Source organism: Macrobrachium nipponense, chromosome 7, assembly GCF_015104395.2.
Source record: "Macrobrachium nipponense isolate FS-2020 chromosome 7, ASM1510439v2, whole genome shotgun sequence".
In the NCBI taxonomy this organism is placed as follows: Eukaryota; Metazoa; Arthropoda; class Malacostraca; order Decapoda; family Palaemonidae; genus Macrobrachium; species Macrobrachium nipponense.
The window spans coordinates 28287225-28299750 of NC_061109.1; the positions used below are offsets into that span (position 1 = coordinate 28287225).

General features: G+C 34.6%; 1 long non-coding RNA gene across 3 annotated transcripts in view; it reads left to right on the forward strand.

The window, feature by feature from the left end:
• The window catches only part of LOC135217793 (uncharacterized), a 37020-nt gene extending 34899 nt beyond the window's left edge, over positions 1-2121 (forward strand). For all 3 annotated transcript variants that reach the window (XR_010315197.1, XR_010315199.1, XR_010315198.1), the window contains one exon: positions 103-2121. This is a non-coding gene — a long non-coding RNA (uncharacterized LOC135217793). The remainder of the gene's footprint in view (positions 1-102) is intronic.
• The last annotated feature ends 10405 nt before the right edge of the window (positions 2122-12526 follow it).

Here is a 12526-nt window from a genome sequence, read left to right on the forward strand (position 1 = left end):
ATAAAAGATTTTGTGGAAAACTATAATGTAGATAGTTAGAAAATTAATAAGGACTGTCAAGCCCAATTGTATCCTAAAGTTGATTATGTTCCTGTTTTTCAGAAGGTCCGCACGATGCCACTGACGTTACACAGTGAGGTTGAGTGTGCTGCAAGAGCTTGAAAAAATTAATATTATAGAAAGAGTAGAATTCTCAGATTATGCCTCACCAATTGTTACTGTCAGGAAGCAGAATGGATCCCTTAGGGTTTGTGGGGATTTTCGTAAAATAAATGAAATTCTTCATGAATCTAAATTCCCATTACCTAATATGTCAGAATTAATTCCCAGTGTGTCTGGATATAAGTATTATATCAGACTTGATCTCACGAATGCTTATTTGCAAATGGAAGTTGCTCCAGAAGACCGTTAATTTGGTAATTAACACACATTTGGGTCTATATAGATATTTTCGGTTACCATTTGGTATCCATTCCGCTCCTGCAATATTTCAGAAGCTCACTTCCCAATTGTTAGCTTCTTATAATTTTGCTTATCCATATCTGGATGATATTGTTATAAGTGGAGACTCATCAGCTGAACATGATGAACTAACTCAGCATGAATTACCTTTACCTATAAGTCACATTATTTCACTCATTAGGTTGTGCATCTGTGATTGTAAGTTTATATTCAATGGTGAATTTTATCAACAAATATTTGGCATGGCAATGGGCAACCCTTTATCGCCTCTCCTCTCAAACTTGTACATGGAATTCTTTGAAAAACGCTACTTACCTAATATCATTTATATTCCTGTAAAGTGGTATAGATATGTTGGTGATATTTTAGCTGTTCTGCCTGTCAATATTGATGTAAATGATTTACTCTCTAAATTAAATAACCAGGTACCATCAATTAACTTTACTCTAGAATTAGAAAAAGACAATTGCCTCCCTTTCTTAGATGTTTTAATACATAGAGAACCATTTCAATGTAAATTTAATATTTATAGGAAACCGACCAACAACTTAACTTATGTTCATTTCTATTCAGGCCACCATCTTAAGATAAAAACATCAATTTTTTCTTTTATGTTTTTACGAGCATTGCACATTGTCAGTCCCCAATATTTGGATCAAGAAATTGAATACATAAGAAAAATAGGGAAAGATTAACGTTATCCTTCATATATATTAGATATTTGTTATAATAAAGCCCACAAAAAGTTTTATAGTGTAAGTAATACGGAGAAAGAAAATTCTAAGAACATTCTCAGTTTGCCTTATTTTAATGGATTTGAAACCATTAAATCATTGCTAAAAGCCCTTAAGGTCAACCTTGTTTTTTCGTATAATAACACACTAAAAGGAATGTTAATAAAAAATGGCCCCAGAGAAAGCAACATAATATATAAAATTCCATGTATGGATTGTCCTTCATCTTATCTCGGACAGTCGAGCAAGGGCTTAGAAGTAAGGTTAAGCCAGCATAAATATTCTGTCAAAACTGGGCAAACATCTAATGCAATATTCATTCATTTAATTGAAAACAACCACCGAATAAATTGGATTGGTAGTTCAGCAATTGCAAGGTCAAAAGATGTCTTATCACGAAATCTTTTAGAATTTGCTTTAATGCAACTTACTTCTCATTGTAATTTCAACATTAGTTGTGGCCTGTTTCATTTAGACCCTTATATTTGTAACATGCTTAAGAATGACCTCAAAAATATAATTACAGACTTAAATAAAAATTAGTTGCTTTAGAGATATCTTCATTGTATATGTATGTTTAATATGTATTGTGAATATGTTTTTGTTTACCAAAGTTCTGAATAGCTGTCACCTATAATAATCCTTTAATTGTCTTGTCCTTTAATTGTGCCCATGTTTTGGCTTGTTTGGGAAGGTTACTCATCTTCCAGGTGTGTCCGATTCTAGGTACTAATTTCTTTGTAATCCCTTTCTGTCAGTTATACGACCTTTCGTGTATTGTCATTTCCTCATGTAAGTCAGTTCATCTGCTTAGTAAAGGATGTTTGAACGTCGAAAGATCTCGCGGATACTCCGTTGTTTATTTTCCCTCATGGCATATACCTTTATTTATTGATTTATCACATTCCTAACTTTCGTGATTCAGTTATACATACATACATACATACTTACATACATATATGTATATATATATATATATATATATATATATATATATATATATATATATATATATACATATATACATATATATCTATATATATATATATATATATATATATATATATATATATATATATATATATATATATGTAATAGTGTGGCACAGTGTCGTTATTCCAAAGGCAATAACTTAATAATACTTAAGAAAAAGGCACGAAACGGATAATAAGAGAAGGAAAAGGAAAAGGGAATAAGATAATGATTTTTCTTAGCGAAGGGATTTTGTTACTCCAAACATTAGGCTTTTAGCCATCAGACATCTGGTTTTCATCTCCCCCAAAAAGCCTCTGTCCGTACCAGCGATTAGTGACCAACAAGAGATTATGGTCGACGAGGGATATCGCCCAGGCATCTTCAAGAAATTGGAAACTACTCTCATTAGCGCCTATGACTAATCAGCGTTCCCTTCGTGAACAGGTCAGAGAGAGCCATCTGGCATACGTTAAAAAGGAATTCTATGACCCGTTGTTAGAAAGAGGGAAGTGCCTAATTCTTCAGAACTCCACCCTTTCATGATAGACCTATAGACTTCAACGAATCAAGAAGCAGAGCCAGATCAGTGGGATACCCCAGGAATGTGTATCAACGAATGACCTATGAGGTTACTTAAGGGATACGCCCCTAAGAAGCCAGGACATCAAGAAGGAGGCGTATACAAATTCAAGGCCTACGAATCATTGTAGAAGACATGACAGGAAGGCGGTCTTGTATAATGTCTGTAGCCACTAAGACACAAAAAGTCTTTCAGAAAATGCCACACCCAGTCAGAATCCAAAATCCAAAGGCGGGGCTAAGGAGATTTCAACCCAACAAAAAGGGCAGACAGAGAGAGAAGAAGGAAGAGCAGAGAAAAAAGGGGAACAGAGAAGTCAAGAGAAGAAAACGACAAAGAGGAGAACGAGTGGCTCAGCTACAGACAGAAGGAAGAAAAGACACAGAGTCCAGCGAAGAAGAACAGGTGCAAAAGTGTGGTGTGCGAATCAATCAAAGACAGTGAAAGTGACAATCAATACTCAGTAAAATTCCCTCATGCCTATAGACTCGTAATTGCAACAAGTGCCAATTAAGTTTTATCAGCCCAAAAGCCCAGTAACTCAGAAGGTGGAAAAACTTTTATAGAACCCTGAACAAAGAATAAAGTAATAAGCACATATCAATTTCATTTCTCATCCAAAATTAGAACCCTTTTAGCGAACTCCAGATCAAGAGCTTTCAGCAAGGTAAGAAAAATTATATAAGTCAAATTCCCCAAAGTACAGCCTCCAAGACGGCACACGTTACCTTAGAGCTGTGCGATGAAAGTAAGTACCGCCACATACATACATATATATATATATATATATATATATATATATATATATATATATATATATATACATATAAAGAAATTAGCCTGTTTCATGATGGAGTTCACCGACCACTTTATATTTGTAATTATATACTTATCAACACCTTAAAATTATCGTACAAACCGTGCGATAATGGAAAATGCTATCGTACCAAGGCCGTTCTTATCGTACATGTACGATAAGTATCGTACGTGTGGCAACACTCGGTTTGAGGAGTGAGCTGTTAGTATCATGGTCTTCGTTTGGATGAATTCGTAATCTCTCACCTGCCAAAGCTTGAGACTGTGCACTGATACTGGAAACACATCGTGAAGTAATGCTTAAAGTGAAAGTAACTTACTGAAGTAATGCTTTCATGTAAAAACACACGATGATTGTAATGTCAATCTTTGCTTGGATGTGATAGCTGAGCGCAACACATGGAGAAAATCTGAAGGATTTCGGAACGGTATTAACGGCGAATAGCGTAATACTTGGACGCAATTCGTCTTCCCTGTAGTCAATCCTTTATGTATAATAATTAATGTAATTTTGCCCAGTTTGGCTTGGAATGATCCTAGTTCTCCCGGTGGTGGTTTTTGCATAAGTGTTTTCATTTGACACTTCTGGATATAAAAGTGTTGGTGATCTTTCTGGTGATATAAGTAAGCTGGAAAAATTTGGAGAAATAAACAAGATTACAGGAGAATTTGATATCTTAAAGTGTAAGACTTGCAATGGTCCCCTGTTTGGTCATATAGGTACAGATGATGATTGTGTAAGAAAGACAAGAGCTAAGAAATTCAAGGATGAGGAAGCAAAGATTTTGATGGATCGCTTCAGAAATATGACCTGCTTCAAGCTCAAGTTGCTCACAATGGATACTAGAATATCTCAAACTTACTGTGATGCGTGCGGTGTGAATATGGGAACCAGACTAAATTACGTTCTGCATATGGAGTCAACTCACAAGACAAAGGTTGGTGATTCTCGATTCAATGGCTCAGTGGAAAATGTTGGCTATGGGTCCGATTTGACAAATGTGTTGAAACAACAAACCGAGATTTTGTCAAAGCTTTTAGAGAGCACTTGGAAAACTAAATCTTTTCCCGATACGATGACTCAGATTACAAAAGCCAAATACCACCGATTTGGGTTGGACAAACTTTTAAAAGATTTAAGGTGGAAATTGAAGATTGGAGCATTAATAACAAAGATAGTGAGTACAATAAATATAATGAATTAATTGAAAGCTTGAAGAAGAATGAGAGAGTTAAGGAATATGTGATTACAGTCGTAATAGATCGTACAATTAACAGTTCTTTGAAGATCGTTCACAATGTCTTAGAGGTTCTGGCAGAGAAATATGGAAAAACTAAGGCTGAAAAGTGTAATAACATTATACAGAAAGTTCTTGCCTTTTCAACTGACAAATCAGAGAGTTGCGAGAAATTTCTAGATAAGTTCGAAAGTTTGATGGCTGAAATATCTATGGAAAAAATAAACACTTGTCTTGATTATGTAATGGGTTTGTTAATGATAAAGGCAGCTTATGAGGGAGGAAAAATAACGACGGATGAAAAGACCCGCCTCAAAGAAGTTACTGAAGATGGGATGGAAAGGAAACCTATCGATAAGAAAATGTTGTTCATAAATTGAAGATGGAATTTAGAAAGCTAAAAATAGAAAACAATGGAGGTTAAATCTTTTGACAGCTCTTCTACGTTTTACACGGATAATAGAAGTCGTTGCCAGAATTGGAAGGAGTTTAAAGAATCACCAAACTTCAACAGCTATAGGAGGTCCACTTCGAATCCTGGATATTGGAGAACAGAATCCGGTAACTATAGAAGAGGACCTTCCAGAACGCAATGTAGATCGTCTTCAAGAACGCTTTTTAGATCAGTTTCAAAAACACGTAACAATTCTGCAGGAAGATTCGATAGATCACCTAACCTAAGATCGCAATCAGATAAGAAAGTTAATGAAAGATTAAAAAATCTTGAACAAAGCTGTGAGAAGCTTATGAAAGAAATGAATGAAATAAAGGAATTGATAAAGAATGCAAATAATGTCAGATTTGTGTCCGAAGAAAACAAGGAGATATTGATTGGTCGTACTAAGAAAGTGCACTTCACAAAAGAAGTTGAAGAAATGGAAGCCATGATTGTTGACACTGGGTGTCCAAAAATTCTCGTAGGAAGGGAATGGTTAAACAGATATCTCTGTTCAAATAACATAACGAAGGAGCATTTGCAAAGTAAGTCTTGTTCTCAGGATTTTAGATTTGTAGATGGACCGGTTTTTCACAACACAGAAATAATTAGTCTTCCAATTTCATGGAAAGAAAAAGATACTGAAGATGGTTTTGTGAAAATGTTGGTGGATGCATATGTGATTAACGCCAAGAATACACTTTTTTTGTTTAGGAAAGACACCCTAAAGGAATGGAACGGGGATATAATGCATAATTATATAATGTCATGGTCAATAATTTACAGAAGTCAAGAAGATTTCAATTATACAACACTGATGGAGGACATCAAGCTTTACAATTATATAAATGTGGCACGTGGACAACGGCCGAAACAGTTTTCTTTATAAAAAAGGAAAAAGAAGTACAAAGTTTAGTGATGTCAAGAAAATCCATGCGGTAACCAACCATAAAGGAGAAGAACAGTTAATTTGGGCGTAAAGAAATGCTAATTTAGTGAATGATGAGATCAGGAAAATTATAAAAAGTTTTAATGAACTGCAAAGTTTGTCAAAAATTTAAAAGATCTTTGGGAAGGCCGAAAGTAGCAATCCTAAAAGTAACTGATTTTAATCAGATTGTTACCATTGATTTGAAACAGAATGGAAGTAAATACATATTTTGGATGGTCTGCTCGTTCACAAGGTTTCTTTCTGGTGTAGTAATTTCAAACAAGCGAATGGAAACTATAGTTGATGCTTTGAATAATGGCTGGAATCGGCGGTTTAGTTTTCCTTCAGTTGGCTTTTGGGCTGATAATGGAACCGAATTTCAGAATGAGGGGTTAAATGAATATACAAGTAAGTTTGGCTTTATTGTAAAGCTTGGTCCATGTCATGGTAATCGCTTTATAGCGAAGAATCATATATTAAAGGAAAGGAAAATGCATCTTCTTCGAGTAGGTCTGCAGCAAGGAGGCATTCGCGCACGTGTTGGAGGCGTCTATTCTCATGATTGTTCGAGAATCCCCAGGTGTGTTATGGAACTCGGCACGCGCCGTCACGTCGTTAGAAACGCCGCTTATTATGATGCAACATTTTCATCGAGTCTTCTAAAGGGACGCCCTTTTCAGCCCCGCCCCCTGATCGCCGTGTGTATATATTTATATATATATATGATATATATATATATATATATGATATATATATAATATATATATATATATATATACAATATATATATATATATATATTATATATATATATCATCTATACATATATAATATATATATATATATATATATCTATATATATATATATCTATAGATATATATATATATTATATATATATCTATATATATATATATATATACATATATATATATACATATATATATATATATATATATATATATATCTATATATATGTTATATATATAGATATATTATATATATATAATATATATAATATATATAAATATATGTATATATATATATATATCTATATATATATCTGTATATATATATATATATATCTATATAGTATATATATATATATATATAAGATATAGGTACATATACTATATATATATATATATAGTATATATATATATATATGTATATACTATATGCTGTATATTTATGTATTTATAGTATATATAGATGTATATATATACATATATTATATATGTATACATACTATATATATATATGATATCTATATATATATATATAATATAATATATCTATATATATTATATATATATATATATGTGTGTGTGTGTGTGTGTGTGTGTGTATGAGACTGAGGAAGTAGAGAAAATGAGATCATCAGAGATAAGAGAATAAGGAAGAGACGAAGGATAAGAGGAAGAGGACGCACGAGAGAGTGTGAACGGAAACAAGTTAAGGCCGCATTCAGAGAGAGAGAGAGAGAGAGAGATCTCGACGCTGAGCAGCAACCCGCCCTTCGAGTATCAAGACTAGACATATCTTTCTGCAGTACGAAGTCAAGAAGCCGTCTGAAGTTTCTGCTGTCGCCTTTTGTGAAGTTGTCGCTTCGAGCACTGATTTCGACAGCTGCAAAACTGATCTGCGAGCATTTCATTACCACACTGTTTCCCCAGTTTACCTATTGTCAGATTTAACTTTGTTGTGTAAATAGGAGTAACTATTCTACATTTATCTTTGTCAATGAGCTTGTAAATAAACTTCTGTTCTGTTCGAGTTTCTTTCTAGATTCGTACCCCCAGTTTCAACTGTTGGTGTTGACTCCTTTTTGTTTATTATATTAAAGAACCTGAGCGGATCTCGGCCGGTCCGTAAGTCTACCATACTCTCCCTTGAGTAATGGATTAAATGAAAGAAACCATCATTCAGCCGATGTTACAGTGAACAAGATGTTAGACGCAGACAAAAAGACAGATTTGAAAATGGCATTAAATATGGCAGCATGGACTCACAATACAAATGTGAATATTCTTGGATACGAATCTATGAGATTGGTGACAGGGAAATCAGTTATTTTTCCAGGAATATCAATTGGAAATTTAGCTACAGAAAGTTTATTCGATAGTGAAGCAGTGTCAAAAATTATAGAAAGGCACCATGAGATAACTTTAAAAAATTTAAGGAAGAAGAATATGGAAGTAAGTTGATTATGGTTTCCAAAGTGATAAAAGGTAGCTTTAATGACAAGATACGATGAGGGGGATCTTGTATTTTATCAGGAGAAAAATAATAAAAGCTGATCTGGTCCTGTAAAAGTTTTTTTGTCACAGGAATAGAGCTGTTTTTATTTGGGCAAATGGTCATTTGAAAAAGGCTGCTGATTGTAAAGTACAGCCTTACAGAGTATATGCCCGTGAAGACGACAATAACGAGGGACTGAATAACAGTCTCTGACAGTAGTATGGAGAAATATGAAAAAGAAGAAAATTATTTTTTTTTGTGAGAAGACGAAGTAAAAGATGATTTAAGAAGAAACACGAGATCTCAGTCTAGAAAGGTTGAATTTTTAGAAGAGGAAGATGAGGACAAAATGTATAAGGAAATTAGTAACTATGCGGATGTAATACCGGAACCATTGATTTTGTTGACAAGAAGGATGATGCTATAGGTGCGTATTGGATGAAGTCAGAAAAGGCTTAATGTTTTGACTTTGATAATACGGTATATATATGTGGTGGAACTTCCAGTTAAGTATCATAAGTTGCCTGAAGCGCTAATAGCTAAAGAAAATTAATATAAAAATCTCACTGAGTACAATACTTTTGAAGAAGTGAAAGATGATGGACAGCAGAGAATCAGCAGTAGGTGGGTAATTACAAATAAAGAAAAACATGATGGTCAAAAAAGTTATTATAAAGCCAGACTGGTTGCCAGAGGTTTCCAGGAAGAATGTAAACCTCAAGCTGATTCTCCCACAGCTATGAAAGAAAGTGTTAAAATATTTATAGCCGTGGCGGCAAATGAAAAGTTTGATCTTCAGGCCATAGATATTAGGGCTGCCTTCTTACAATCAAGAGCCTTGGGTCGAGACGTCTTTATTGAACCTCCGAAAGACTTGAAGAAAGGTGAACTTTGGAAATTAAAGAAGTCTTTGTACGGACTTGACGATGCCAGCAGGAAATTTTGGCTTAGAATAAAGGATATTTTTAAGTACGAAGGATAGAAGAATGTGAGTGGCGATGAAGCAATTTACTATCAGTATGAGGAAAATAATCTTATAGGAATGGTCATTACCCAGGTTGATGATTTTAGCATCGCAGGAACAAAAGATTTGTTAATAATACCATAGAAAAGATTAAGAGTGTTTTAACCGTGTCAAAGATTGAGAAGAATACATTCAGATTTATTGGTATAGATATACCCACATCGATGGAGGATTATGCAAATAGTATTGAAGAGATACAAGATATACGTAAAGCCAGTCCTGATGATCTGTTGACAAAACAAGAAATGAAAGTCTATCGAAAGTATGCTGGTAAAATAGGCTGGCTGGCTGCGAATACTAGACCAGGTTTGTCGATAACTGCTCTACTAATGTCAATGAAAAATAACGATGCGAAGATAAGAGGTCTTAAGTGAGTAAATCACGTTGTTAGGAGAGTTCATAGCAAACCAAATAAAGTCATGTTTTCAAGAATTGGTAATAAAGACGATCTTGTTGTAGTATTTGGTCTGGGAGACGCTTCGCATCGGACTGATAACAAAAGCATTGGAAGAAATCTTGTTTTATTGGGATCAAAGGGAACGTACAATGCGGTACCTATCTTTGGAAATCAAAGTTAATGAAAAAGGTGTCACTCTGCAAAGGCAGCTGAAACTAGGAATTTGTCTAAACTGGTTGATGATTCCGCATTCTTCGCTAAACAACTTGGGCAGCAGGGTGACCAGACGTCCCGTATTTGATGGGTTTGTCCCATATTTATGACATCCAACCCGGCGCCGACACAACATTCCCACCTGACCCTTTTAAGTATACGTCCAGGCCGACAACCACAGCTTAGTACTTAGGGTCCTTTTGGAGATATGGCCCACGAGATTTGTCTCTCTCCGACTGACCTGTACTCTATTGGCCTTGATGACATCTGTCCCGTGTCCCGTATCGACCCTCAACGAGACGCCTTTTGTCCCGTATTTTCAATATTTAAAAAAAAAAAATTTTACGATATACTAGTGAAATTTTGCAAAATACGGGGTAAAGGCGGCCGCTCAAAATTGGCAACAGTGCAGTGGGCCGAGAACGAACACATCTGTCCTTGGTATTTGATTTTTTAAACATAAGGCAGCATGTCCGACAAAAAGTGCAACAAAAAAGTTAAGAGAAAATGAACTTTTAGACCAGAGTGGCAAAATTACAGTGATTTCAAGCAATGGCTCGTCTCCCAACACAACGACAAAAGCGGTGCACACTGCAAAATATGCTCGAAGAATTTTAACATTACGCACGGTGGACTGAGGGATGTGCGACAGCATGGATCAACAGCAGCACAAATCAAATAAACAAGCAGCCTCAGCTGCAGCAGTGTTAGGAATAAGATCATTATTCCCCGCCACCATCTTAATATTAAAATTTCAATTTTTTCTTCTATGTTCCTACGCGCTTTGCGTATCACGAGTCCACAATATCTGGACCAAGAAATAGAATACATAAAAAAGATAGGAAACGATCTCGGCTACCCACCTCATTTAATTGATTTATGTTATCAAAAAGCTCACAAAAAGTTTTAAAGTGTTGCTATTAATGAAAAAGAAATGCCTAAAAATGTACTTAGCTTACCTTATTTTCGAGGATTTGAAACCATAAAATCAATATTTAAATCGTTTAATGTTAATGTAGTGTTCTCTTATAACTATACCATTAAAGATATGCTAATTAAGAATAGTCCCGTAACAAATAAAAACATCAATTACAAAATTCCTTGTAAGGATTGCCCATCGTTTTACGTTGGTCAGTCAAGTAAAAATTTAGGTGTACGTATTAAGCAGCATATGTATTCAGTTAGAACAGCCCAGACTTCAAATGCATTATTTATCCATCTGAGTGAAAAATCTCATTGTATTAATTGGGGTGATACCTCGGTAATTGCTAGATCTAATGATTATGTTTCAAGAAATTTACTGGAATCGGCAATTATACAAATCACCAATAAAAACAACCTAAATCTTAGTCTGGGAATGTACCATTTGGACCCATATATTTGTAAGATGTTTATGAAGGACCTTTCTCTTGCTCGATAGATATATATATTTATATTTTATTTCGTCTTTTCATTAATAATAATTTTTTTGGGGGGAAAATTTGTGTAAAAATTCATGATATTAAATTGTATATGCTCCCGTGTTTTTTTCAAAATGTACTGTTTTCTGGGAGAATCACTTGTTTACTGCGTGTATCCTTCAAGGTATGGCTACCCTCAGGCAGCTCCTCCTTTCTGTAGAGTGAAAATCGCCCTTATTGCTTGCTAATCTTGTAGTATCAGTTTGTATATTAAGCTTTCTTTTGACTATGTTGTTCTCTGTAAAATCAGTTTGCCTCAGTAAAGGGTCTGAACAGGACCGAAAGTACTTGGCTATCTCGCTTTTTTTTTTCCTTTGTGGCAAAAAAAAAATATATATATATTATATATATATATATATATATATATATATATATATATATATATAAATATCTAGTAGGTGAAAAGAGGGGGAATGGCTAATAATATGTTTAAAGTGTCATATAATGATAGTCGACAGATCACATAGCTCTCCTCGCTTAGAGACAAGTGGTGGTGCAGTACAAGTTCACTTGGAGAAAAAGGTATTTGCTGAACAAGCAACTTGACTCAGAGATCATTCCCCCGATCGTGAGGCATGTACGTTCGTTTGTACGCGTATTACAGGCCTACTAGTTCAGGATACTTGTGGAAGACGCATTTTTTGAGACGAACGAGAATAGATCAAGTGGTTGCTCCGAGTGTTGGGAGAAAATGCCCATTGTAAAGGTAGGACACATTCTATAAAAAACTTAGAAAAACTGTTACCTTTTGAAAAGAGAGAGAAGTGTGAAATACTCTCTTTACGTGAATACTTTGAAAAGAGTGATGTGGAGGGTATGTTTTTTATACCTATTATCTTTATTACAGATGGGTCCAATTCCATGGTTGATTAGAAACGGGATTCTCTAACCTGACTAATACTAGACGTTATGACATTTTTGGGTTTGGGAGTGTAACCTTAGTCAGGAGGGTAGAATGTTATCTTACTGGTTTCTTTATGGGTAGATTTGGGTGTTTATGGCATTATGACTTGTTAATCATT